Raw genomic sequence first — 26697 nt, 5'->3', positions numbered from 1 at the left:
TGTACTTTTGCCCATGCTATAGTCTCCGTTTCCTTTCTTGCATCTCAGGATGCAAGAGCTATTGCCTCTCAGTAGCCTCTTGCCATCCTCTTTCTGCCACTCACTAATGTCACCTGTGCCCTGTCTGTGCTTGCAACAACTTCCCTTGTCTCACATCCCCTCTCCAAGGCCTTCCTGAAGTTTTCCTTGTTTTGGTGAAGCCTCCAGGCTGGTGCCACCTTCTTAGGTGTGCCGTGTGGAAGCCTCAGCCAGCTGAGGCTTGCAACCACAGATCTCACACGCAGAAGTGTTTCGAGGCAGGACTGTGCAAACTGGGGGCAGGGTGGGCTTTTCTGCGCCGCATCCTGCGGTGATGCGTGGGGAAGAAAGCGCGGCAGGAGGCACGGAAGCAGCAGCCAAAAAAGAGAAAACAAGTGTTGCTTGAGACAAACCGGTGACTATTTTTACCACATCCTGCTGCGAGCAAGGAGCTACCGAAGGAACGAGGCAGAAGCACGCCCAGCAGACAGACAGGGAGGGTGCTCCCACGCCCTTGCTGATGCCTTGGACGCGTCTTTCCTCTGCCCAGCCCCATCAATCCGTTGTGCTGGCCAGATGACGGCAACGCTGGCATCCAAAGTCCCCCTTGACTTTCCGCGCCATGGCGTGGGACCCCCCGGCGCAGCACGTGCTGCCCGGCGGTGCCCGGCGTGGGGGAGCCTGCCTGGCCCCCGGCCTCACCGGAGGCCCCGGTGCCCCCGGCCTCGAATCCCGGTTCCCAGCGTCCGCCGGCAGCCGGCGGTGCTCTGCCCGTGCCGGTGCCTCGGGCGGCTGCAGCCCCGGAGCGCGCCGCGGGAGCGGGCCGGGGCCGGGCCGCCGTCAGGCCGCTGGGGGCCGGGCCGGGCGCCGGCCCCAGTCCCCGCCTGACCCCGCGGCGGGCGCCGTTCGCCGCCGCCCAGGGGGGCGCTGGTCGGCGCGGGCCGGCGGCGGGGGAGGCGCGGGCGGCAGCGGGGGAGGCCTCACCTGCGCCGGCGGCGGGGGGCGGCGGTCACGCGTGGCCGCCTCGTCCCCCCGGCGCGTGGGGGGAGCCCGCCAGCCCCGGGCCGCGGCGGGCGGAGCGCGGCGGACAGGCAGCGCCCGCTCGGGCGGGCGGGCGGACGGACGGACACCCCCGGCCGGCGGGACGCAGGTACGGGGGGGGTCTGGGGGAGTCCGGCGGTCGCGGTGGCCGCCTGCAGCCGGCGGACAGTCGGGCGTTTTAAACAGGGGCCGTCCGGAGCGGCCGGGGGGCGCGGGGCCGACTCGCCGCTCCGCTGTTGCAGCCCGAAAATGCGTGTGGCGCGGCACCGCTCCGCACCGCTCCGCGTCGGTGCCCGGGGGGCGCAGCGGGGCCCCGCGCCTGCTGCGGGGGGGCTGCGGCTGCTCGCGCAGGGCGAAGCCGATCGGCGTGGGCGTGCGGCTGCAGCGGCGGGGACCTACGTACGGGCTGGGGGCAAAGGGCGGGCAGAGGGATAAACAAACAAACAAACATGGACAAACTTCGGCTCCCCCCCCGCCCCAGCTGGTATAGTTTTAGATACTGTATTTGCAAAGAAGTTGCAAAATCATTCCTGATTTCACATTCTCCTCTTGCGTCTTTTTCCCCCCACCCTTCTCCAGCGGTGTTATTTGCTCCTGCTAGTACTTTTGCCCTAATGTTTTTATGCGTTACTGTGTGTATGTGCAGTTTCACATATTACGCTTTATTTTGCATGGCTGGCCGGGTGTGGAAGGGTTTGGTTTCTGGGTTGCAGCTACACACACCACCAAACTCCATTTCAGTTCTACTGCTTAATTCCGTGTAGATGGTGATGGATGCTAAGCTGGAAGCAGACGTTTAAGAGGTAAGGTATGGCTTAACGCTTGCATTTAGAGTGGTTGGAAGAGCCCTTTTCCGGAGAGCCCTTTCCCGTGCTCCAGGAGGATGGGGAGACCCTGGTTCACTTTGCTTTGTGCTTCACAGAGGAAAAGCAGTTCTCACAGTTCAGGTCTGCAGTGTCTCTTTCTAGTGGTCTCTGTGCCCGAGAGGCAACAGCTCGAATTGCCTTTTCACCCCTTTTAACACCTTCAATACGAGAGAAGGTTGGAGGCAGGGAGAAAATTAAAATTATATTTTCCCCTCTTGTGCAGAAGGAGTTGCAAAGTACCTGTACTTCCTGCCCAGATCTTTTACAGGGAAGGTAAAATTCTGACGCAGACTTGGAGGATTTGTGTTAGGGGGAGAGCTAGTGGAGCTTGAAAAAGTATCCAGCAACATTCACCTGCGTGACTTTGTATTTGCAGGATGGTTTTGGCTCAGTTCTTTCATGAGTATTGGTCAGCACTCCTTGCAGAGACTTAGGTGCTCCTGCAGAGCTGGTTTTTTTGTCTGAATTCTGCCAGCTCTTTCCCTTAGTTTTTGGGAGTGTATGAAGAGCAGGAATACTCACTAGTTGGCAGCAAAAACCAGTTAGTGATCTCTGTATTTCTCTCTAGTTAAAGTGCTACAAGCCTCTTTGTTACGTGCTCAGAGCATTGAAACAGCACTTACGTTTATATTGGACACTCAAAATAGATGCTGACAGCCCTTGCATTTAATTTCTTTCATGCTAATCTGATGAATTCAGTTTCTGTTGTTACCTTGAAGGAGGATTAAACATTTCCTGAGGGGAAGGAGAGTTATGTGGACTGGTGGGACATGGGATGCATTCAGACTACTGCAAGACTTGTAATTCATTGGTTATGTTGTTCTGAGGGGATCTTCCTTCTGATAATCAACAACTGATAAGAGTTGTTGCTTTTTACTGTTGCTGTCTGCATTTTCATTCTCTAAGGACATAATTCTTTCTAAGAAGCCTGACAAAGCTGGATGTTCACGTCTCATTGAACAGAGGTCTTCAAAGGACCTGCAGGGGACATTAGTTGGGCAGTTCCTAGCCCACTCTGCTTATAAAATAATGTATTGCAGGGAGCTGGTAGTTCAAGTGTTGAGATGTGGGCACTTTAAAATTACTACTCTGTTCATTTTTTTACTTGTTTAAAGTCAATCTGCAAGTAGGTGTATAATTTGACTGTAATGGCATGTGTTTAAAATAGTGATTGCGGCTTTTTAATATGCAGAATTGTTTCAGCCTAGCTAGCTGGTGTAGCTGCAAGCTTCCAAAGCTGACTTGACCCAGCAACAAGATATTTGAATAGGGTATGCTGAGAACCAAAAAAAAAAGTATATTAAATAAAATGCCCCAAGTATTAGCAAATAAAAATAGATGCAAAGCAACTCTTGTCTCTCCTGGGATCTAGGATTTATGATGGAAGTCATCTGTCATCTTATAATGCCATGTGTGTTAATTGCAGTTTCTTGTTAATCATCACTGTGTAAGAGGGTATGTCAAATCTTATTTTCCATCCCATCCATACAGGATAAGCTTCTAATGAGCTGTGATCCTTCAGCTGCATCTACACATCAGCTCTCTCCTGGGTTATCCTGCCTATATCCCAGATCATTTTCCAGATGGTTTCAGTTTTATAATTTGCATACAAATACTAGGGCATTTTGTCCCTGCAGCTACAAGCCATTTTATACACAAATGCCTTGTATTTCTGCATGTAAATTGAGATCAGATTACATATATTTGTAGTTGTAAATGAATATTTATTTTTGGCTGTCTAATTTGTCATTTAGAAAAATGTTATTTTTAAGGAGTGGGCACTTCCCAAAAGTAAAGTCACCATTGGGTGTTTTGTGACTTCATTTTTGGACATTCCTAAGTCATAGAGTTCTTATACTGCTATGAATTTTTTTTTCCCCTGTAGGCCAAGGAACTAGAAACTAGCATAAGTAATCTATGTATTTATATGGACTGAGCTGCAATAAAGCAATATGTTGTTTTTATTTGAAGTTAGCACTTTGTGTGTTTATATTGAAGGATTCATTTTGTTCTAGTTTAAGTAGTATCCATATGCTAAAATAACCTGCAAAGCAAACACACTTTCCAAAGTAGAACTGAAGGGCTTCAGCGTGCTGTGAGAACATTTTAAAATGTGTTAATCAGGTTCATGCTTGCATTTCTAATTCTCAAACAGAATTTATCCCCACAACTTCTCCAAACCACCTAACGCAGTGTCTCTCTGACTCTGAAAATGTCTTAAATGTATTGGATCTCTCTCTTTAAGCAGAAAGTTCTTAAGCACCTTATCTAGAGCTGCTGTAGTTGAGCATCAAAGCCCTCTTTTTTTTTTAATCATCACGGTGATGAAGAAACTAGGACACCTGGCAGGCACACTGTAAACGCACATGCTGATAGGATTGGTTGTATCTCAAAATGCAGTTGTATAGGCTTTCTTTTTAAAACATTGCCAGAAGAGGAGCCAGTGCTCACCTCCTGAGAGCTGGAGGTGGTGGGACTTGTCTAAAGAGTAAACTGTGTTCTAGTAGTTGAAACCTGGCCTCTGGTCCCTGTGCCCAAGGGGTTCAAGCCCACATCTTCCCCCCCTCCCCTCCCCCCAGCAGCTGTAGCATAGGCTGAAGTAAGTGAGTAGAAGGGTGGGCTTCTCCCCTTGTGCTTTAGCCTGGGACACCCAGTAGAAGATGTAGCACGTTGCCGGAGGCTGACACGGGGGGGTATGATAAGCTAACTCTGTTCCAGCACTTTGTGTGTTCCCCTGGGAGGACAGCTGGGATCTAGTGCTTGGTTGCTTCTGCTGAGACTGTTATCAGAGGTAAGAGTTTCCGTGGCATCCTCCATGTTTTAGGAGAGGAGCAACACTTGGTTAGGGGCTCTAGGAGAAAACTGAGCCCAGGAGAAGAATGGGCTCTGAGATCTGGAGTGGGTGTGACAGCTGTCTGTAGTCCTGGTTTAAGAGTTTAATCTCTGAGGCTGAAGTGGGGAGAGTGTCCAGTGTTTCCTACCAGAAAGACCCGTTCCCAGTGCAGGATTCTCCATGCTGGGATTCCTCTCTTGTGGTGTATCTGTGCAGTGATCGGTGTGAGCCGCCTGGCAGTTTTGTGTTACGCAGTTTTTTACATGTTATCGTAACTGATCTGTACCACAGATTTGGGTGTCTGTGACCTGACCTGTAACTCCATTCCCTCACGCAATTCTGTGCTGAGAGACTTCCTCTCTAGCCTTTAGCAAATGAAGAAGTAAAGTTTTATCTTCACGTGATGTTTTCACTTGGGACTCTCAGACACCCTGCAAGTATCATCTGACTACAAGAGGGAAATTCCTTATCCCTTCATATTTGAAATGCTCTGCTTTGCAACTTCAGTGTTTCTTGGCTTTAGGGCAGGAAAGCACCTGGCTGGGGGGGAGTGTGGATAACTGAGACTGGTGTCTAAATTTATTTCAGAGCTCCTTTATTCAAAGAGATACCACATCTTATTTCTTGGCAGTCTTGTTTGAAACTCCGAGGGCGACTCGCAAGCTGCTAGTGTTAAGTGCCTTGCCAAATACTATTGCAAAATACTGCCATTGCAGAAGTTGCATAACTTGACAGACCGTTACGTTTCTCTTGGAGTAAACCAAAGGGGTACCAGCTTCTGATCCTTTGCCTCTGCTGGGAAGGAAGACCGACACATTTCCGTCTGCTCGTGAGGCACCAGCATGCCGCTTTGCTGCTGCCATCTCTTCTAGTTCTTGTCATCAGTTTTCCTTCAATGGTACTTCTCCATCTCTTGTTCACTGTTGTGAAATAACTGATGAAATAAAAATATTTAAAATGTTTTCACTGTATTGTTAGTTGCAAAATATTTTGGGACATTCATCAGGCCAGGGAAGGCTTTGCCTCTGATTCTGCACCCAATATTGCTAATATAGCAGGTGCATCAGAATGGATTTGCAGCACCCCATGGAGTTACACCTCATATTTGAGTGTTTATTGAGCAATATGGAATTGGAGTCACTGCCAAGTATTCATATTTATCAATATAATACAGGATGCGAAATCTGGTATCTAAATAAATGCAAACTGTCTGCCAATTTTTGAGATCTTGTGACTTTCCTGTTTGCTGTTAAAACAAGGCACTGGCTGGAAAGGCAGTTCTTATTTTTCAGAAACTATCTTGATAGCCATTTCAGGGTTTTGCATCATTAATCTTTGCTCAAACTGATATTTTAATGAGAAATTGCAAGCATTTGGGGGAATTGTGAGGATTATTGTCCTGTGGTGTTGCGTATAACACTTCGTTACAGTGACGTTTCTGGATTCAGCTGGGAAGATACGCTGAAGGGGTAAGTGCTGCTTAGGGCCAAACGTCTCAAATCATGAAGTTATTCCAGTCAGAAGGAACATTGAGAGGTGTCGAGTGTGGCCTCCTGCTCGAAATAGGGTTAAGCCTGAGTTCAGACAGGGTTGCTCAGGGCTTTGTCTAGCAGGGTTTTGAAAACCTCCAAAGACTGAGGCTCTGTGGCCCCTCTGGGCAACCTGTCATAGTGGTCAGTTATCCTCATAGTGATTTCTTATGCAATGCAATGCAGCAAAGAGACTGTCTCTGTCTTGGTAACCTTCTCAAAGACATTGGGAGGCTGCTGTTAGGTGCCCCTGAAGCCTTCTCTTCTCAGGGCTGAGCAAATCCAGTTGCCTCCAGCTCATTTAGAGCACGTGTGCTGCAGCCTTCGACCGTCTGTCTTCTGGCCTCTTCCATGCCCTGTGTAGTTCCTGCTTAAGTGCAGGATGTATTTTAATTCAAATGTACTCAGTATGCAGGACTCTTGACAGAACTTCTGTGTATTTAGTTTAGGTGTGGACTTTTTTTTTTTTTTTTTTGGCATCTTAGTGTTAGGTATTTATGAGCAGGGATCACTATTAAGCCCTAAATTATATTTTATACTAAGTTTAGTAAATAAGTAAGGACTGAGCATTCAGAAAATGAATGCTTTTACATAAACGCTGGAGAATTTCCAGTTTATGGTATGTGGTTTGCTTCAATGTTAGGAAGAATATGGAAGAGAGACAGGAGGTAATTAAAGAAAAAATAACTTTTGTCCTCCCTTTGGATGGGATTTAACCATACCTTGCAAAAGCAAGATGCATTAAGTCTATGAGTTTGGAATGCTACCAAAAACTACAAAACAGAGAAAATTTAGAACAGTTCAGAAAAAAACCCTACCTGGCAAAGTACCCAGGCTGTCAGATGCCTGGAGACAAGTGCATGAAAGAACTAGGAGACTTCTGCTTCCTTGCTGCAATGGTAATGGTGCATCTTGATGCACAGACTGGTACGGGGGGAAAAAAGAGGCAAAAAAAATATATGCTATGTTTTCATAAAAGGCAAGTAAAAAGAGCATGTAGCATTAAAGAGTACATAGCAATATTTTATGAGAGGTAAGAAGTGAAACAGAAGGGGGTTGTCAAGAGCCGTAGTAGATGTTGATAGCCTAGAATGCAATTTGCCTCCTGATTTTTTTTTTCCAAATACTAGGACTTCCTATTTTATTTAAGTAATGAATCCAGTGCTGTTGAGCTAATCTGCTAGTACTCATGGTAAATTCCTTGTAAATAAATAATGTAGCTTGATCAATTGCTCTGGATTTTCAGACTAGCATGGAAATCGTTAAACAGCATTTGAATTTCTCCCTCCCAAATTAGCCCTTGGTAAAAGAGTATCTGTTGTCTTTGGAATTGTTGGGTCTAACAACTCTTTCCTGCCATCCTCCTGTTTTCAGAGCCCTGATTGAAAACTTATGGGGTTTCTCTGTCAGGGGACCCCAAAACTGTCCCTTGGTGATGTCCCTTGAAAATCATTGTGATATCTGCAGCAGTGCCAAAAACCAGAGCAGTTACATTGCTGTGGTGAGAGAGTGTGGCCACATGCTCCAAAAGTTTCAGCTGTCTTGGTGTAAAGTTTTTGTATCAGTTACAAACTCTGCTGTTTCCAGTGGGGTTTTGCATCTTGTGTATGGGTCCACACACATTATATGTAACTCTAAAGGCATATGCCAGATAGATTGGTTTAATTTCACTTTTCTTCAGATTTTTTTGGAGGTTGGCTGTCTCTTTGGTGCTCTTTTCATCTTAACTAATAACATTATGTGGTGGATGAATAGGATTCTTTATAGAATTATCTAAAACCAGGCACTGATTTATTTGAAAACAAAGGGTTTCTTTAGAGCTGACTTTAAGCTGGCATTGCCATGAATCCTAGAATTATTCTACATTTAAATGAGAGAACAGTGATGCACTTGTACTTGGGCTTTGAACAGCCCAGAACTGTTGACCAGAGACTCGGAGACCGCTGAGCAAATCTGTTTAGGTTCATTTGCCAAAGTTTCCAAGCCTGCTTTTCTCTCCTTACACAGACAATGAAAGCAAAGCTAAAAAGATGCTATAAGTTGCACTGACCAATTTGTTTGGAGGTACGCAAGTTGTTCTACAGCGTGTGATCAAAAAATATGTAAAAACCCAACTGCTCTGTAGTAGTCTGAACACGTACTTTTTCTCTTGTTTTGGTTTGGGCCCTGTGGGATGTACTACGTAGCAGCTAAACAATACCTCACTTGTTTATAAAAAAACTTGGTAAGAAGGAGTGAGAAAGAAGAAAATATTTACAGTAGTTTTCTACCCAATTAAAATCAGAAGGCAGACTGAAAAAGAAAGAGTTTATATACTGTCCAAGCCAATTAAAAGTAAGTTTTCCTGCTTGGATGTTAATTTACACATCAAAGGCAGTGTAAATTTAAACTCAAAGCTTGACTTAACCTCACCAATTCAGAGGAGTTTTGAATTTATGATTAATGTGGGTTTGGTCATAGCATCTGGGTGTTAAAGCATGTTTTATGTGAATTGACAGAGGCTACTAGAAATTCGTAACTGCCTTAGAATGTTGTACTTGTGGAGTACTTCACCAGAATATGTAAATAATGCCTGCCTTGCAAACAACTCTGCTGGCTAGGATCCTCAGTTAAGATATTCTTATGTTTGATGCCCTCAGCCATTTTCCCCCTTGTTTAATTATCTGGGAATAAAACCAGAATTCAGTAGCTTCTCTCCTGTATTAAAAGGTATCTAGAATTTCTGTGCAAACATTTTAATTGTATTTGTTGATATTAGTTGAGGTTGTTTGTGGGTTTTTTCCCATGTTTCATGTGTATGTGTTTATAAAGAATTAAAATGGAAGTAGAAGGAGGAATCCCATAACACTTACAGGGTTTTACTCAGAAATGAAACAGTAAACTTGTCAACATGTGCAAAACTCAGTTTGCTGTTTTACATAGGAGTATCACTTGAAGTGACCTGAAAGAAATTTTGTCATCAACCACCCAGTCAAAGCCCAGATAATTATTCAGGGAACCAAGCTGGATGTGTGATGTGCACAGAGTAAGAAACAAAACAGTCCTTGACAAGGAGTCTGAAGGTGCCAAATATTTCAGAAGCTGCACAGCAAGGGCCTCATAGGGAACAGAGGATGGCCTTGCAGCTCAGAATCTAAACAGGCATACACACACAGACATACACATTTTAACTCTTCTTTAGGAAAAGAAAGTTGCATCAGTGAAAGAAAAATATGTTGACAAGAAATGAGGAACTGGTAGTGAGAAACCGGATTGTTCTTTGTCTTGGTTACTACTCTTATGACTCGGTAGCTGTAAAGGATTGATGGCTTGGGTGCTTGGCCTTTGGTTTTGGTTCTTCTGTTTTAATTTGTGAGTCAGAAAGTCCCAAGACAGAGGTCCTCATTTAAAGAGAAGAAAGAAAGAAACTTTGGAAACAGATTATTAGCAGTGTTATTTTAAAGCAAATACAGTTGTTCAATGAAAACATTGTGATGGTTTGTTACAGTGTATTTACATACCTACCCGAGGCGCCCATATGTCACATCAGATATCAGTTAAAATGGTCAGTATGCTGTCTTGAAACAGTCAGTGCCTGGTGCCTAGATATTTAGCACTGTCACTCCCATCATGCTTGTTGCTGCAAAGTATTTAGATCTGTCTAACAGCTGAGGCAAGCAGTGCTGGTCTGCTGCAGCTGACCTGTCCTGCTTTGCTCTCTGCCATATGGATGCCACTTGTTGGTCCCTGGATCCCTCCGGTTTGGCTTAGGGTGCGTCTGTATTTGAAGTACAGCCTTCACCACACTTTGGTTCGATTTGCCTGGTGATCTCAGAGAACATGAGGTGGATTCCTTTCTGATGAATGAAGTCAGAATGGGAGATGTTCTGCTGGAGTGTGTTTAACACCTACCGACCACAAACAGGTATCCTGCCCACAGGACCAGGCTAGAGTTGCCTTCAAGCGAAACATACAAATCCTGCCACGCCGACATGGGTAGTGTGGATGCTACATCCTCAACACCAACTGTTTTCCTCTCTGTGGATGTGCTTTTCTTGCACTGTGTTACTTGCTAAGGTACACATGGGAACAAAAACCACAGCAAGGACAGATGCAAGCACCCAGAGCCTGCCTTTTCTCTTGACTTCGGGTACAACTGTGTAAGTAGTTGCTCATGGAAGTCTTAACACATCTCTGAAATAACTCTCCCTGGAAATGGCAGTCTCATTTTTCATCTTTCTTTTCCTCAATTTCCTGCCTGTCACTTGGCTTCCCTCAGTGCTTCTTCTCTCTGTGCTATCAAACCACTTTTCCTTCCCCTCACTTCTTGTTTGCCACCATCTCTTTCCTAGAACATTGCTCCCAGCCATAAGGTCTCAGTCTCAGGAGGTCACTTACTGTCTTTGCCCCAAGGGTGCAATCTTTTATGAAGAAATGTTTGCCTTGGCTGTTTTTAAAGCTCCTTCCTGATGGAAACTCTTCCAGGGCTTCACTACCCTTCCATTACTTTCTTAATGTTCTTGTCTTCCCTCCTCCAGTGTTTAACCTGACCCTGTCCTGTGCTCATGTTAAGCTCGTTAGGACTTGTCCTATCCATAGCGGACTGAGGAGACAATTCCCTTGTCTTTGTAGTAGTCTTCCAATATAACAGCTATCCCTTCAGTGCTTCCCTCCACCCCCATACTAACAACTAGCTTGTCCATCCCACCTCCCCATAAGTCACCTTTTCTAGACTACTTCACATTCTCATTCCTGTTCCCTAGACCCTCTCTGGTGAGTCCACATCTTTCCTAGGTGTTCAGACATGACCAGAGCTAAGTAGAAGGATTTTTTTGAGTTCAGCAGATTATGCTCAGGCTTTGCACTCCTATATCTCATAGCGATCTTTGTCTTTCTTACAACGGTATGATGTCTCGTGACCTGCTGTAGCCCGCTGCCTTGTTTCCCATTCTGTATTTCTGTATTTGATGTTTCCTGCCTGTGGCAAGTACCATGTACATAACCTGCTACATTTCACTCCGTCCTTCCAGATCACTACTCTGTCCTGACGATGATATATTTAACCTTCGTTTCACACATCCTGAACTAGTATTTATTCTTCTTGCATCTGTAGCTGATTGTTAAAATATCTCAAGGCAGTTTCAACGCACTACTAAAGGAAAGATGTGACATCTGTAGTTTCTCTCCTACCTGACTGGAAGCCCTGTCAAAGGAAGTTAGCAATGTGATTTAGTGAATCTCTTTTGGCTACTACTTAAGATTATCTTCCAAATGCTACTAATTAATTTGTTCTGGATTGTTTTCCCCAGGAATTTGAAGTTAAACTGACTCATTTGGTCTCTAATATTCTTACCTGGGTTTTGTTGCTTTGTTTTGCTTACTTGTTCTGTTTTCCCCATTGTGCCTGCATACACACACTTTCATTCACATTCTCTCTCTCTCTCTCTCTCCCCTTCCTCCTGAAATATTACCTGTTATTGCTATTATTTATGCTAGTCACTGCTTGTGTTTGACCCTTTTGGTGAAGAGTGATGTCCTAAACATGGTAGCCTTCTGGATGTCATCTCTCATTAGTTTTTCTGTGTTGACTAGGGCAGCAACGGTTTTCTTGCTCTTTAGTTATAAACATATTGATAATAGTGATTTTGTTTGTTGCTAGCCAGTTTTATTTGCATTATAATTCTATTGTAACCATGCTGATTCTCAAACCTAGGTACTTATGTAGATTTTATACTTACTGCTAGCAATTTGACTGTGTTTTCATAGTCTGTGTCTGTCTTGACAAATAAATCTTGTGCTACAACTTCTGCTGGTTATTTTTACAGGGCACAACCACACATTAACCTGTTGTATTGTTCCTTGGAGGAACTGCTGCTGCTTTCTTGTCTCTCCTCTTAGTAGTATCTCTTGTGAGGTCTCCTTTCTACCTGGGTGTGTTCACGTTTGTTACATTTATGAGCTCCTTCTCCTCACATTTCATGAGGTTTAATCAATTTGTCTTCTGAACTAGTTGCTCTCCATTTGTCTAGAAACAAATCTAATGAATCTGCTGCCTTCTATATTTTCTTAAATATTTAATTAAAAAATTGCTAATTTTGAAATAAAAGAAGTGTGAGTCTAAACAACAATAAAATTTCATGTTAATTCACGGGCCTTTGCTCTGTATACCATGTGGCTATCAAGATACCATGTGTTGTTAAGATTCCTATTTCAGGCTTTTCTATTTTATTTCCAAGTTGCTAGCTGTTTGAGATGTAGTTTTGAGATACCAAGCAAATAACCTTGGTGCTGCTAGATATTTTTAATGGCTTTGTTGTTTGAACTGATTAGCCCTGTTAGGGCACATGTCTTGTTCTTGCAACTCCTCAGGCTCTGCCAACTGCCTACCACACGTCATTTCGCACAGTGCCAGTGGATCTACCATACTGGGAAATACCAATTTAAAAAATAAAGAGAGGGTGTGCTTTCAAATTTGCAGAATCACAGGATGGTTTGGTTTGGAAGGGACCTTAAAGATCACCTAGTCTAACCCCGTCTCTTTTCCTGGTCTGTAACCTGAGCCCATCTGTGGTGGGTCCAGATTTCATTCCACAAGTTGTTGATACTGTACAAAGGTCAGATGCTGGACCCAAACTCTTCTGACGGTGGATTTATTTCCACTGCTTGTGCCCTGAGTGACCTCAGCAGTTAACTGTAAATGCATTTGCGCATTCACCCTTGGTGACACCAATGATGCTAAAAGCTTAATGTTGACTTTTTTCAAATACGGAGTGGGTGAAAAAGGCAGAAAGAGTGCTCCCACCCTGCTACGAGAAGCCAGTCCATGCAGTGTTTCCTTTGAATTAAAGATGCGATATGTGCTGCCACCCTTTCAAAAGAAAGGGATCTGGCCATCCTGACCACAGTGTTAAGAGCCAGGAATAGAAAGACCTAGAAACTTTGAAGGATTACTATGTAGTCCATTGAGCATGGTAAGAGGGGAGTGTGCAATACATTATCGGTATGTATGAATTTATATAGCTGTCTTGGTCATTGGCAGCCACTAGGCACTTGAAGGTGCATCAGGTCCACATTACGCTAGATGTCTTGCACAAAATTAATAAAGATGACCTCTTTTCCAAAGAGCCATGCTCTCTGTTTTTTATTCCTAGCTGGTGAGATAAGACGAGTCACAGCTACGACGTGAAAATGATCCTGAACAGAGTGGTTGACAGTGGCATTCAAGTGTACAGAGAACAAGAAAAGAGCGGTTGCGAATGAAGAGCTGCACCTCTTGAGGGCTGAAATCCTGTGGGTTTCCTCTTGTGAGGCCAGGTTACAGACAATGGGGAGGTGGTGAGGCAGGATGCAGCATGGTAGATAGACTTCTTCCCAGCGAAGGTAAATGAGAAAGATGATGCAATAAAAAAATGGGAAGGTATTTTCTTCATTGCCTGCTATTTGTTATTACTCTTTGCAGAGTGTGTTTAATTGTCTGCAAACTTACATCTGTGCTGATGGAGGTACCCAAAATAAAACGCTGTTTAGGGTTTAATATAATAATTAAGTAGGCAAGGCTTTGCCAGTTTGTCCTGATCACAAAATGCTTTTGTAGGCTTCTGTCTCCTTTTCTCCCATTTGCACTAATATCTCCGGCCCAATAAGAATTACTGTGATTTTGATGATAACTTATCCTCTACCTAATTAGAGATTAGTTCTAATAAACTAATTGACTGAACATATTGACACATGCACTCAGGTACCCCTAGGGAGCTCCGATCTTGCTGGGGTTGGCGAGTGGTCTTGCAAATGTTTGTATGTAACCTGGGGGTTCTGCCGTTGCTCTGCACAGATGAGCAATCAATGTTATGTGGCACTAGAGAATTCTGTGGGTGCTTTTAGAAGAAAGTAAGAAGTAGACTTTTTTCCTAGATGAGTAAAAAGGCTGTCCTTTGTAAGTAGTCTTCCTCCACTGTGGGCTAATGAGTAAGATGCACTGGGATTTTGGAAGACTCAAGATCTCTTCCTTGTTCTGAAAAAACTTCCCATGTGCCTTGGTTGAATCTTTGAGTCTGTTGCAGGCACTTTTTTTATTGCTGTTTTCATGTTTTACAGTGTAGCAGACCTGAATTTTATTGTTCTTTGGAAGCTGAATAATCTTGGCCATGAAAATGTTGCTACTGGTAGAGAAAATACTCATCTATTAGTATTTTATCTGTGTTAGTATTATTATCTGCTATAAATTAATCTATTTATTTGGATTCAGACCTTGCTTTATTTATTTATTCTCCTTAGCCAATATCTGGGATTTTGTTTGTTTCTTTCTTTAATCTGACTTCCCTCCAAATATATGATACATTTTGTGCCAGCATACTACAGAACTAACCAGAGCAGTCAGTCTTTTTAAGGCTCTTCAGTAAAGTGACTGCTTAACTTAACAAATTCAATTATTTATGTGTTCAGAAGATACTGACAAGTATTCTCTGAAATAACTTTTTGTTAGCATCTGATTTACTTTCCTTCATAGTAAATTTGCCCCCAGTGTGCTTTTTTTTTTCCCCCCCTTAGAAAAGAAAATGTCCATATAATTTTTTTGTTTGGTTGTTTTTGTTGGGGTTTTTTTGTTGTAAAGGAACGGGAGTTCTGCCTGTTTTCCTCTCCCCTCCCCCAGACACTACAGGAAGTTGTGGGGTCTACTCTCAATTTTTCTGGACATGCAATAAAAAAAACCCTTCATATAATCCCATGTAAATTAAATAACTAATCCCACCATCTTCCTGTTTTCATACTCCCACAATTCTAGCATTTGCACAGGTCTAGTTTGACTTTATACCTGCCCACCATAGTAGGCATATGAATGCTTTCAAGTGTGCATTTATGTGAAATGTCCAAAATGTCTTTCTCTTTGGTGTTAGCTTAATATTTTATTTGTTCTCTTTTTGTCCCCCTTATCTGCTGGTCCTTTTTGTTAGTTGATAGAAACTCTGCTGTCACCATTATCCCATAAAAGTACTAAGCTGCTCTGGCTTGTGTGACTGGGACATCCTTCCCATAAACCAGATTTTAAAACGTCGTACTAGTTTAACTGTGCAGGTTCACAATGAATGCAATAAAATTTATATGAAAAGCTTTATTCAGCAATTATGCATGTAGGAATGCTGGAGCCAGGAGTCAGCAGTATGAACAGCCATCTTACTTACTCAGACTTTAAAGGAATTATGTACAAAAATGTTTTTGTCCTCAGTACTTCCTCATTTAAATGGGCATTATTCTCATAACAGTGAAAAATAAACAGTGCTTATATTTTCTGATTTTGAAGATGCCTCTGAATCAATCAGCGGAGGCAGATGGGTGAAGGATGAAAATACCCATGATTTCCCCACCTTTATTTTAACAGAGGTATGTGGTGAGGGTCCCTTGGCTGGACATCTGCTCACCACCCCAGGCACTGTAGGGGAGGGTGACGGTGCCAGCAGCACAGGCGTTCCCTGCAGTTCTGCTGTGCTAACCACTGCATGCGGGTAGGATAATGGGTGGCAAGCAAAGAAGGGGGGAAAAAAAAGAAAAAGCAGTGTAGGCCTGGGAGAACTGCAGTTATATAAAGGTGAATAATGAAACAGTATTTCTGAAGTGGGTATTTTGAAGGGCTGTTACCGCAACACTTCTTATATAAATCCAAGGTGTATTTGACTCGGAAGCAATTTGCTGTACAAGCCTGCTAGTGACTCATCCCAAACCTGAGGGGAAACAGAGCTAGCGCGGCATGGAGAGATTTTTGAGTGCTTGCATGGTATCAGCATCAGACTGAAGTTAAATTTTCATCGGTTAATCCAAGAATGGAAGGTATTAACATCCTCCTCCAACACTGCTCCTGTTAGCATCCATTAGCGTAGTGTGTATTCTGTTCTGGGTATCCTCATCACCGTTGCAGTCACATCCAGGGGTTGACTATAGGTAGTTTCCTGAACATTGTATAGATTCTGCACAGCTCCTGTATTTTACTACCAATGCAGTAACAACGTATTTATCAAGTGCTTCAGTTCATGAGATGTATGACTTACTGAGTTCTCATGGCTTTAGAAAATTCTTCATCTTCTTTCTAGAAAATTTTTTTCTTTGCTTAATTTGAAGATTTATAAAAACGTTTAATGAATTGGGTTGACACAAAGATTGCCATGTAATTAGAAAACTGGCATTTTGCTCTTTTGTGTTCTTATGCAAGCTTAAATTTGCACTGTCATCTACAAGAATTACTTTAATTTGTACAGCATTGTTGGAGAAAACTGTAGTTGGAATAAGACTTGTTCTCGATCTCATGCTTTATAGGAAGAAAACAGTGTCTTGGATTTGTGTGCAGGAACATTTTCACATGAAACAATTTACTAATTTGAACAATGACTGCACAATAGAATTTTGTGATAACTTCTCCTACTTAGTATTCATGTTCCATGTTGTAATCTACAATATCTTTCCTTGTTCCCTGTGATCCTTATCACCCAACACCATAATAACTAACATCAAAAAACTGCTGACCTGAAAGATTAAATACTGCGGTGTTCCTTTTTAAAATTGCTTAATGGAACAGTAGTCTTAAGTTAATATTGAGATTAGAGGGATTTATTTAATTGTTGCTTATGATTCGTACTCAGATTTCCAATATTCCATTAGTTGGCTTCTGCTAGATTGCCATATAATAAAAAGAAAGATATGTTAAAGAAAAATTGAGTTTAGTAGAGTCCAAAAGTTGATCGTCTGTCCTCTGACCCTGCTTGTTCTTGGACATCCTGTGCTGTATTGGTTTTACCTGGTATAAGAGGACAGGTTGTATCTTTGTATAAATTTATTGCTGATGTATCTTCATATAAATCTATTGCTGGAACTTACTTAATAGTTCAGACCCATATACACACTGAAAACACTGACCCACAGCTCCCAGGACTGCAAATGAGAGTATTTGTGCTTGGACAAAAAAAACAGACTCTGTAGTTGGTAGATGGAAATACACCTTCTCTGTGAGTTGGGAATAGATTGGGCATCTGGCAAACAGGAGGAAATGGCTAGATAAACAAGCAAACAAAGTAAGGACAGCAAATAATAAACTCTTACAACATTTTGCTTAAATCTCTGTCCTTTTTGGATTATGAGATACAGCTTCTTGCTTGGTAGTGTTTTGGGGTTTTTTTGAATTGTTGCTACCTTTTTTTCTACTCCAGGTTGGTGCATAACTACTATAGTGGAGTGCATATGTCTTTTGACATAAACAGTTTGTTAGAAGTATTAATAGAATAGCACAAATCAGGTCTGTTCTGCAGATCTTAGGCTGCCTTTAAAACACTGATACTTTGGAAAACAGCTGTGAGCCTTTTGTGACGGGATACACCCCCCACCCCCCCCACCCCCCCACCCCCCCAAACCAATGCCCTTGTTTAGTTTAGTTTGAATAGAATACCAGTAAATAGCTTGAAAAATGCAAATACAGTGCTTGGGTTCTTGCTCATCTCTACAATTTGAGAAAGAGCTCTTGACATTCTGGGTAGACCCCACCTACATAACATTGTGTGCCAGATCACTTGTTTACCAAAGCATGTTTGTTCACCCCAGCCTGTTATTTGCAATTCTAGTAGAGCGTGCTGTAGCTGGGATTCAGGAGGCTGAATTAAGAAACATCCATACAGAATTACTACTTAGGGAACTTTTTTTTTGTTATACTTAGCTTAGTTTTGGTATACCTTCCAGCACAAACTGCTCAGATCTCCTGCAAGCTCTGATGCTTGGCCTGTTTTATAGAACTTCATTTAGAAACGGAATTCTGAAGAGCCTTTGTTAAGAGCAAAATGCAGGTCTCACAGTGGTACCAGTTGGGAGTTTTTTTAGAACTTACACTTTATGAGCTGTATTGGATAACTTCAGCTTGAAGTGTTTAACAGTGTAGTAATTTATTGCAGTGCATGTCTGCTGAAACTAGTCCCAGAGCAAGTTAGCCTATACCAATAAGCTGTATATTTGATGTCAAGCACATATGTTGCTGTGTATCTATAAAGCAGCCAGTTATCTTTGTCCTTTTGTTATTTATGTATATACCCTTGTAGGACTTGGTGATAAGTTGGGTCCAATGAACTTCTTTTTCCTCATATTGTTGGAACCCATGTAAATCTTCCATGCTTCCATGTAAGCAGATGGTGATGGCTTGAGGCAGTATCTTCACTATGCATGTCTAAGATAACTGAAAACTAAGGCAGACTAGGCTATCAGGAGTTTACCATTCATACTGTTATGCTCCTTCTGGTAGCTGAACTAGTTTGGGTACCTACTCCAGACCGCACACGTGCAGTGAGTGAGGGTAGGTGCAAGGCAGAAAGAGCTCTGGGCTCAGTGGGCCATGGATACTGGTGTGTGTCTGTGTGCCCTCAGCGGTGCTTCTCCTACCACCATGGCTACAGTTGGATGACATCTCCTGGTGGAACCCTGCCAGCCATTACACTGATAAGTGAACAGGATGTAAACAGCAGGGTTTGGGTCAGAAGTGAGCTTTGTCAGGCAGTTCATGTGCACTTCACTGTTCACTTTAAATGCCTTACATGAGAAGTCATTTTTAGAAACTAATCTTACGTTGTTTGCTTTATAACAAAATACATTGTTCAACTTGCCCTGGCTGAAAAAAAGTACTCCAAAATGACTGGTATGGCAATAATAATATATTTTGGTGTATGCATAAGGGAGATAAAGAACTTCAGCAGGATGCAGTGAGGAAAATAGGGATGCATGTATTGAAAATGTAGATAAGGTATTTCACTGCCTGATACTGCTTTTTTAGCTTGAAATTCTGTCATGCATTTACACAGTTCCTACCAAAAATAGCTTGTCTATATTGAATTACCCAGAGGGTTGTTAGTTACGACATAGTGTTGTACAAAAGGAATGAATTTTCCTGCATACATTTATGAAAATATACAGAGGCTTCAAGAAAATATACAGAGGCTTCAAGTAATCATGACATGTAGACAAGCAGAACTTTTGCATTAAAGGAAAAAAGGGTAACTTATGGCTTTATTGTCTTCATGTTTTCAATTTGTTTTCCATCCTCTAAAAGCCTGTCTAATGCTTGTAACAGTAAATTGGTTTGCATATATGTGTGTTCTTTAATACTCATGTATTTGGTTAAAATGTGAAACTGGTTATGGTATGGATTATATGTTGGTGTCAAGCTGATGAGGGATGTCTGTGCTATGTCTGAGGTACATAGAGCTTTTCTACTGGAGTGAATCACTTGGGTTGCCTCCCCACCACGACTCAGCCCGTTATGCTCTGTTTGCTACCTCCAGTTCTTTATGCATATCAAATACTTCCCCACAATGAGGTAATCGCCAGGTCCGTAGTTTGTCTGTAGTTGTTGCTTGGAACAGATTCCTTCTCATTGTAAAAGACTGTATGTAACATAACCAAACATGAAGTATATGAAGTACAGCCAGAAATCCCTGGCTTGTAAGAAAGCAGCTCAAAATATAGTCATCCGTGCATCTCGGGGAATGAAAAATCTTTGGAGTAAAATAGAGTGGTGGCTGCCCCAAACCTGGAAGTGTTCAAGGCCAGTCTGGATGGGGCTTTGAGCAACCTGGTCTAGTGGAAGGTGTCCCTGCCTGTGGCTGGGGCGTTGGGACTAGATGATTTTTAAGGTCCCTTCCAACCCAAACCTTTCTATGGTTCTGTGAAAATATGTGATATGAAAGTGGCCTTTGTGAGGGGAAAGGGAAGCATCCCTAGGCAAAGTCTCTAGTACTGTGTGAGGAATGATGGCTATGCTTGGACTGAGATAGGATCTGTAAAACCTGTCATGCATCTGATTTTGTCCAGAGATGCCTCCTCTCTTCTGCCTGGGGGGGGGTACCAGGACAGAACCTGAACTGTCTGCATTTGTTTTGTGAGCTCTGGATACCCAGCAGGCAAGTAAGAGTTACCATTCAGCGTGGACTGTAGATGTTAGGAAGTCCCACATAGGTCTGCTGGATGTTCAGAGTGCAGATACTGCTTCTAGGAAGGACCAGGTATATGTGTGGTTGCACTGACCAATGTAAATGTCAATGCATTTGAGGCAGAGCTGCTACTGTACTGCTTAGTGGGGCTTTTCCATGTTACTGAGTGTATTTACTGTTTACTACAGTTATTCTTGCCCAGAGAAACTCTCAGCTGTTGGCTTCATCATCCCACCGTATAACTGCATTGCTGAATAGTCTGAAAGCTTAATGTATTTTTAACAAAAAACATAATGGCTCTGAAGACCACTGTCAGGGAATCTTCATTTCCAAGGTACACAACAACGTACTTGGCATACATGTTCCCCTAGGTAGGGGTAAACTTCGTCATTTTAATCTTCCAGCTTTATCTGTTTTTCCTTAATTCCTTGTGACACTGCTGCTTTTGGCACAATGCTTGCTTCTGTACTAGTGCTCATCTTTAGTATATGCTTCAATTGATTTAAACCAGTTTTCTTCTTAGCTTCTGTGAAGAATTTCTTCAGTGTGGTGCTGCTGTTGTTCTTCTGGTTCATGTTATGCATAGCCTGTGAAATTATGTAATCTATTACAGTTTTTCTATAGTTTTCCATTATTTTGGTTTGTGGTGTCTGATATGCTAAGTGTGAGTCCATGTAGTGTTGCTGCAGATCCTGATTTTTATCTTCAACAGCCTCTGTGCTCCAGGACATTCTTCTTGTAATACATAGACCGTCATCTTTGTGTCTGGAGTGCTGGAAAACTCTTATTTCACTATGAATGTTATTCAAGGTTGGGAAGCCTCCTTTTACCTGCCAAATTCTTACACTTTCACAAGAGAAAATACTGAATATTTCAGTCATACTTGTTCAGATGGGTTATGGTGGTTTGGGGTGGATTGGTTGGTTTGGGAGAAAGTGTTGAAATATGTGTTGCAGTAAATCAGTCTTTTAAGTATCCTTTTATTCCTTCAAATTGAAAGACCGTATAAGACATTTGTTGCTGATGTAGCATACAAAAAGAAGGTAGGGGGAAAAACCATTTCCCCTGTGCAGCTCGCATAAAACGGAACCATTATTCAGACTTCTCTAATAAGCACAGGCACGCAACTATGCACATGAATTAAATGAAAGCTATTAATATGAATGCATGCATTAAGTGTTAGAAAACCAGCTTTGGTAAAGAACAGTTACCTGGTGACAATGTTGATTGCATGTGTGCTGTGAGGTTTAAATATTGTCTGGCTGGCATTTCTTCCACAGTTTTAACTCTCAGGCTTTCAGCTAGATCACTTTCCCACTGAGGGTCTTCTTGTATTTGATTTTGACCTTGGTAGCCTGTGTTTTCTGGTAATCTCCTGTGTCCAAGGAGTCTATCAGAAGACTCTTTTCTCCAGTACGTGATCTTGTGTGTCATGCTTTGCAGTGCTGAACGCCTGGTCCCAGTCCCAACTGGCCCATTCCCAAGTCTTTTCAAAGTCCTGCTCCTAAGCAGGCAGTGGGGTATGAGCATGGATTAATTAGCCTCCAAACAAGAGGCTGGGAAGCATCGTGAGAGTAGTTGATAGTAAAGAGCAGGTGCATATCTGTCTTCATACATTTTTTTGGGGTCTTCTTGACTGCCAGAAAGCTGGGTGTTAGACAGTATTTGCCCTGAGTTGCCGTGCCTGTGTCATTGTGGGGCCCATGCATTGTAGCCTGAGGCTTTCCAAAGGGTGATGTCCTCAGACTACTCAATGCTGTGTAGGTGGATACAACTTGCTTGGAGTTAGAGGAAGTGAACTTTCATCTTTGATTAAAACAATTGGCACATGCAAAGTTAACTACAGTGGTCACCAGTTGTTACCCGAGTGCAGTTAGGCGTAGGGCTTTATAGGTTAAAAGCTAACAATAATGATTTAAAAGATCATTTCATATCTGTTACAGTGTCAGTCAATGCCTTTTGGAGGGTTTTAAGCAGACATGCATTTGGTTTAACTGGAGTTGCTGGTATGTCAGATCCTATCGGCGGAAGTGGTTTTGATTTCAAACACTATCTTATCTTAGTGTCCAAACCTGATGACTCTGTTAATGGTCTGTTTTGGGGCAAGGAGGTTGTGTTGTCCCTGAGCGTGAGGAGTTGGGTAGAAAGCTTTGTGTTAAAAGTGGTAGGCTAAGATACTCCTTTGAAGATGCAGGAAGTGAAACGGAATGTTGAGGTGTTGGTGTTCAAAGCTGATAGTGAGGTAATGATTTCAAGGTGTTGCTCAATTGACCCACTGTGTTTTAACAGTGACTAAAAATACTGGACTATGGTTGTCAAGTGGTTTGGGCTGTGCTGCTTGTGTGAATATTTGAATACGTGCCAAAGTATCACAGAATATACATACAGAATAGTGTTCATTTGCAAAGCTCAAGGCTACATTTAAACAAGTCATCTGCATTCTTGCTTGTCTTTGTCTTACAGTGTTTTTTATACTGTCTTTTTGACTGTATAGTTCTATCGATATTGTAAAATTAAGACTTTTCATCTTTGGTCAGGGACAAAGTTTTCATACTAATTTGAGGGTATTTTCAGTAAACCCAGAACCTAATAGTTCAGATTATTGCTACCTGCTCATACTGGGTTTGGAGAAACCTGTTATAGGTACCCTGCATTTCTGTGACATCTCAGATTTGCAGTGAGTTAGGTCCTTCATTTCTTTTCCATTTTTTCTTCTTTTCCACCCTCACCACCTAGTCACTGGTATTCTTCAGCAGAGACTTTAAATAGTTCAGGTGACAGACAGCACAGTACATGGATTTGTAACATTCTTTAGAAGTGAAGTACTGCAACACAGTGGAAGCAAGATTCTTTGTGTGTATTACTTGCCCAGGAAACATAAATGGAGAATGCAAGCAAGTTACTGGGTACAAAAATGTCAAGAGTGAATACTGACCTTTAACTTCACTTGAAAATGCAAGTTGATTTACCTGTGTTTCTGTATGCTATGCAGTTAACCACCAGGTATCCACATTGACATTAGAATATTAGCCTTTAAAAGCTCATCAAGAAAATCTGTAAATTAGGATTTATTTAAATTTTAGGACCTTAATTTTAAGACCTTAATAGTGTTTTGCATAATACGATTCACTAGACAGATGAACATGCTGTAGAATTCATTCAGGCAAATTACAATTTAAGGATACATACCACGTTGCTGCTATCTTAATTGCTTAGGATTGAGCACAGCTCCAGAATAGTGAGAGGAACTGTGTAAAATGAACTGGTTGACGGCCCAGTCTTCAGGGAGCTTTTAACTGTGAGGAAGGACAAACAGCCGCTAGTCAAAGGTTTAGGACTTAGACTGTGTGGCCAGGTAGGCAGAATTAAATTATGTCTAGGCCAGGGTCATCTTGGCTTTCCTGGGTTGAGGCCCTTTTACTTACTGTAAATCAGTCCAGTGGCTCCATTCAACTGATCTGCTGACAAGTGAATGATTAACTGAAAACTATCAACCAGACAGATGAACACTGCTGAACAACGCTAAAGTAAAATAGTTCTTGAATACAGATTACTTGATTAAATTACTTGCCAATAAGTTAATTCTAACTGACTGAAGTTCGAAAGTGTTCTGCTCTGGGATTCATAACTAGAAGTGCTAACAACGTTCCTTTAATGAATGTAAGGCAAATACCTTGCCTGATCTGAACGAGCAAGAGAAGGCTGTTGCTGCAGTGCAGGGTCCCTGGATCTAGCAGTGCCTACCCCAAAATAGGAAAACTCCAAAATAGGAAGGGGCATGTTAGGATGTGAAAATGCCTCACTTCTTCCTGTGCGGGCTCTACTGAAATGAGAGTTTGTGATCCAGTTGACTTGCAGCTTGTGTGTACACAGTTACAACACGCTAATCCAAACACTGACGTATTTTAAATAATGCCAGGCTGCTTCTCTGGTTTGTTTTTGGAGAATGCTTGGATGACTGTCAGTGCCTGACACATGAGTGTAGTATTATGCAGGAATACTGCAGTAGGAGAGCTCAGAAACAGGATCTCCCGAATCACTACTTGCCAGACACTTGCCAATACCTGCAGCTGTTGAAATGAGCATCATCATGCCTCATCAGGCCCAAATACAAGTCTTGTGAAGACACGCTTGTAGAACATGGGGCTTCTCCATAATCAATAGAGTAATTTCCAGACAAAAACCTGTGGGGTTTTGAGGCACCTAGGTTACATCAGTTAAGACAGTGGAATGGGCTGCGTTTTCACATGTGCTCATTCTTTACATGTCAGTTGAAATCCCAAGAACCATTTCAGGTATTTATATGGAGGAAGCTAAAATGGCATAAGCTTCTACCTCATCCTGAGTGTTACTGTTGGCACTAGATATTCCTTGTCTCTTAAGCTGTCTGAATGGTGAATTTACACGTTCAGACGTCGTAGCAGATCCTCAGTAAACACGAGACGTTAACTGTCATGGGTGTGGTGGTCTGTTCTGTTAGACTGAATCCGTGCTGACGCCTGGCTGGCCTGTGCTTTCAGATCTAGTTAACAAAACGAAGCGGAAGCGATCCTGCCATTGAAAGCTTTTTTTTCTGGAATTTGTATTTTTGTAACTGTTTTATGGCCTCCACCTGCTCAGGAAAAACCGAGTTACACTTTGTTTTAAGAGGTCTAGTTGAATTTTAACTGGGGCATTGAAACTTACCCTTTTAATTTCAGAGGGCGCAGAAACGGTTCCCTAAACAGTGCTAGTTCCCTAAACTACACACCGACCTCATTTTTGTGTGTTACCGCTCCCGCACAGGAGGAAGGAAGGGCAGCGCCCTCACGCAGCGGCGGCTGGTGCAGGGTCAGCCCTGCCGGCGGGCTGAGGCCGCCCCCGGACGCGCCGCGGGGCTGCGGGAAGCCCCTCATGTGCGCGGGCTGGGGGGGTGAAAGTATTTTTACCAGGGCGGCCGTTCTGCCGCGAGGCTGCTGGTTTTCCTCAGTTCCTGTGAGGAGCCGCCGGCAGGAGCGGGAGCGTGTCCCCCCCCAGGGGCTGCGGTGGCGGGGCGGGGAAAGCGGGAACTTGTAATCGGGAAGGGGGGAATTGTAAGTTTTTTTACAAGGGGCGGGGGGTAAAACCTCACCTCCCGGCCCCGGCCTGCGGCCCGCGGTGAGGAGGGTGCGGGCCCCGCGGCGGCCCCGGGGGCGCTGCGGGCTGTCGCTGGCCGGCGGGCAGCCTGGGCCGCGTCACGGCCCGGCCGCAGCCTGGCGCCGCGGGGGCGGAGGGGCGCGGGCCCGGCGGGCGCGCCCGTGGGTGGGCCGGGGCGGCGGGCGCGGCCCCGCGCGCGCTTCCCGCGGAGGGACGTACCCGGGGCCGCCGTTCCGCTCGCGCCGCTCCCCCGCGCCCGCCCCCCTCCGGCGCGGCGGCCGCACGTGCGGGGTGCGTGGGCGAGGGGAGGGGGCAGCCGCGTGCGCCGCCGTTGCCGCTCGGCGCTGCGGTGAGGCGCGGTGCGGGGCCCTGCCGGGCGCTGGCCTCCCGCGGCGGCGCGGCCTCCTCTCCTGGGCGGAGCCGCCTTTCGCTGTTCGCCGCCGTTGGGGCCGCGTGTGCGGCGGCCTGCGGGGTTCCGGGGGCGGGCGCGGGGCGGCGGGGCGCCGCCGGGCGGGCGATGGCCGCGCGGGAGAGCGGCGGCGGGCGCTGGTGGGGGCGGCCCCGCGGCGCCGCTGGACCGGGAATGTGAGAAATTTGTAACTTCCTAGAAACCAGGGAGCCGAGAAGTGGTTGATCGGGGTGGAGGTGAGCGGCTTGGTCTCGTCCCCGAGCTGCGCGCGGCGCGGCGGAGCTGGTGGCCAAGCTCGGGAGGCGGCGGGGGGCGGGGGGTGCGGGTCCGCTGCGCTGCTCCGCGGGCGCGGGGCATGCCCCGGGGCGGTACCGGCGCGGCACCTACTGCTTCCTCCGAGCGGTTTGCAGCCGGTATGTGGCTGGTGTCTCGGAAGAGCGCAGCGAACCTGAGGGAGATGACCGACGAGGTCTCGTCCCGCAAAACGAAAGCTTCTTAGGTGGCTTGCAGGGATTCAGGTACCCTTGAGGAATTTAATTTTCGGAGGTTAATTAAGAAGCAGTTGTAAAGCGTTAAGACGAAAGCTGTTTTGACAGATCGTTTGTTTTTTAATATTTATGTGAATATGCCTCCTGTGGCAGCTCTTAAAGGTGTAACTGTTCTGCTTCTAGATGTGCAGTAATTTTGCAGTATGGAATGTTCATTTCTTATTCCCCTTTAAACTTAAGATAGTTCTCGTGCTGGTACTGCATTTCGCTTCAACGCAGTAATGTCACTTGAATGCTGTTACGGCTCTTCCAGTTATTTGGCACTGAGGATTTCTGTGAAGGTCTCTTGCTGCAGTATTCTTGCAGCTAAGTTGGGTTTTTTGTTCTTTTTTTTTATATCCCCTTTCATACATACATTAAGTGTGTTATAGAATCATGCAGAATGAGTCTGTATTTTTAAAGGCTGATGT

At 44.0% G+C, this 26697-nt stretch overlaps 1 protein-coding gene across 4 annotated transcripts in view; it reads left to right on the top strand.

Annotated features, from left to right (window-relative positions):
* Window positions 1-969: 969 nt before the first annotated feature.
* The window catches only part of SGK3 (serum/glucocorticoid regulated kinase family member 3), a 61426-nt gene continuing 35698 nt past the window's right edge, over window positions 970-26697 (top strand). Inside the window, exon 1 of one of the 4 annotated variants that reach the window (XM_055798896.1) lies at window positions 970-1168. The gene's annotated coding sequence lies outside the window, so the exon portion shown is untranslated. Of the gene's footprint in view, window positions 1169-25528; window positions 25622-25707; window positions 25976-26055; window positions 26258-26697 lie in introns of those variants that run through there. The other 3 variants (XM_055798897.1, XM_055798895.1, XM_005240925.4) reach the window with 3 other exon arrangements.

Source organism: Falco peregrinus, chromosome 3 (genome assembly GCF_023634155.1).
Source record: "Falco peregrinus isolate bFalPer1 chromosome 3, bFalPer1.pri, whole genome shotgun sequence".
NCBI lineage: Eukaryota > Metazoa > Chordata > Aves > Falconiformes > Falconidae > Falco > Falco peregrinus.
This window is presented reverse-complemented; position numbering and strand designations above follow the sequence as displayed.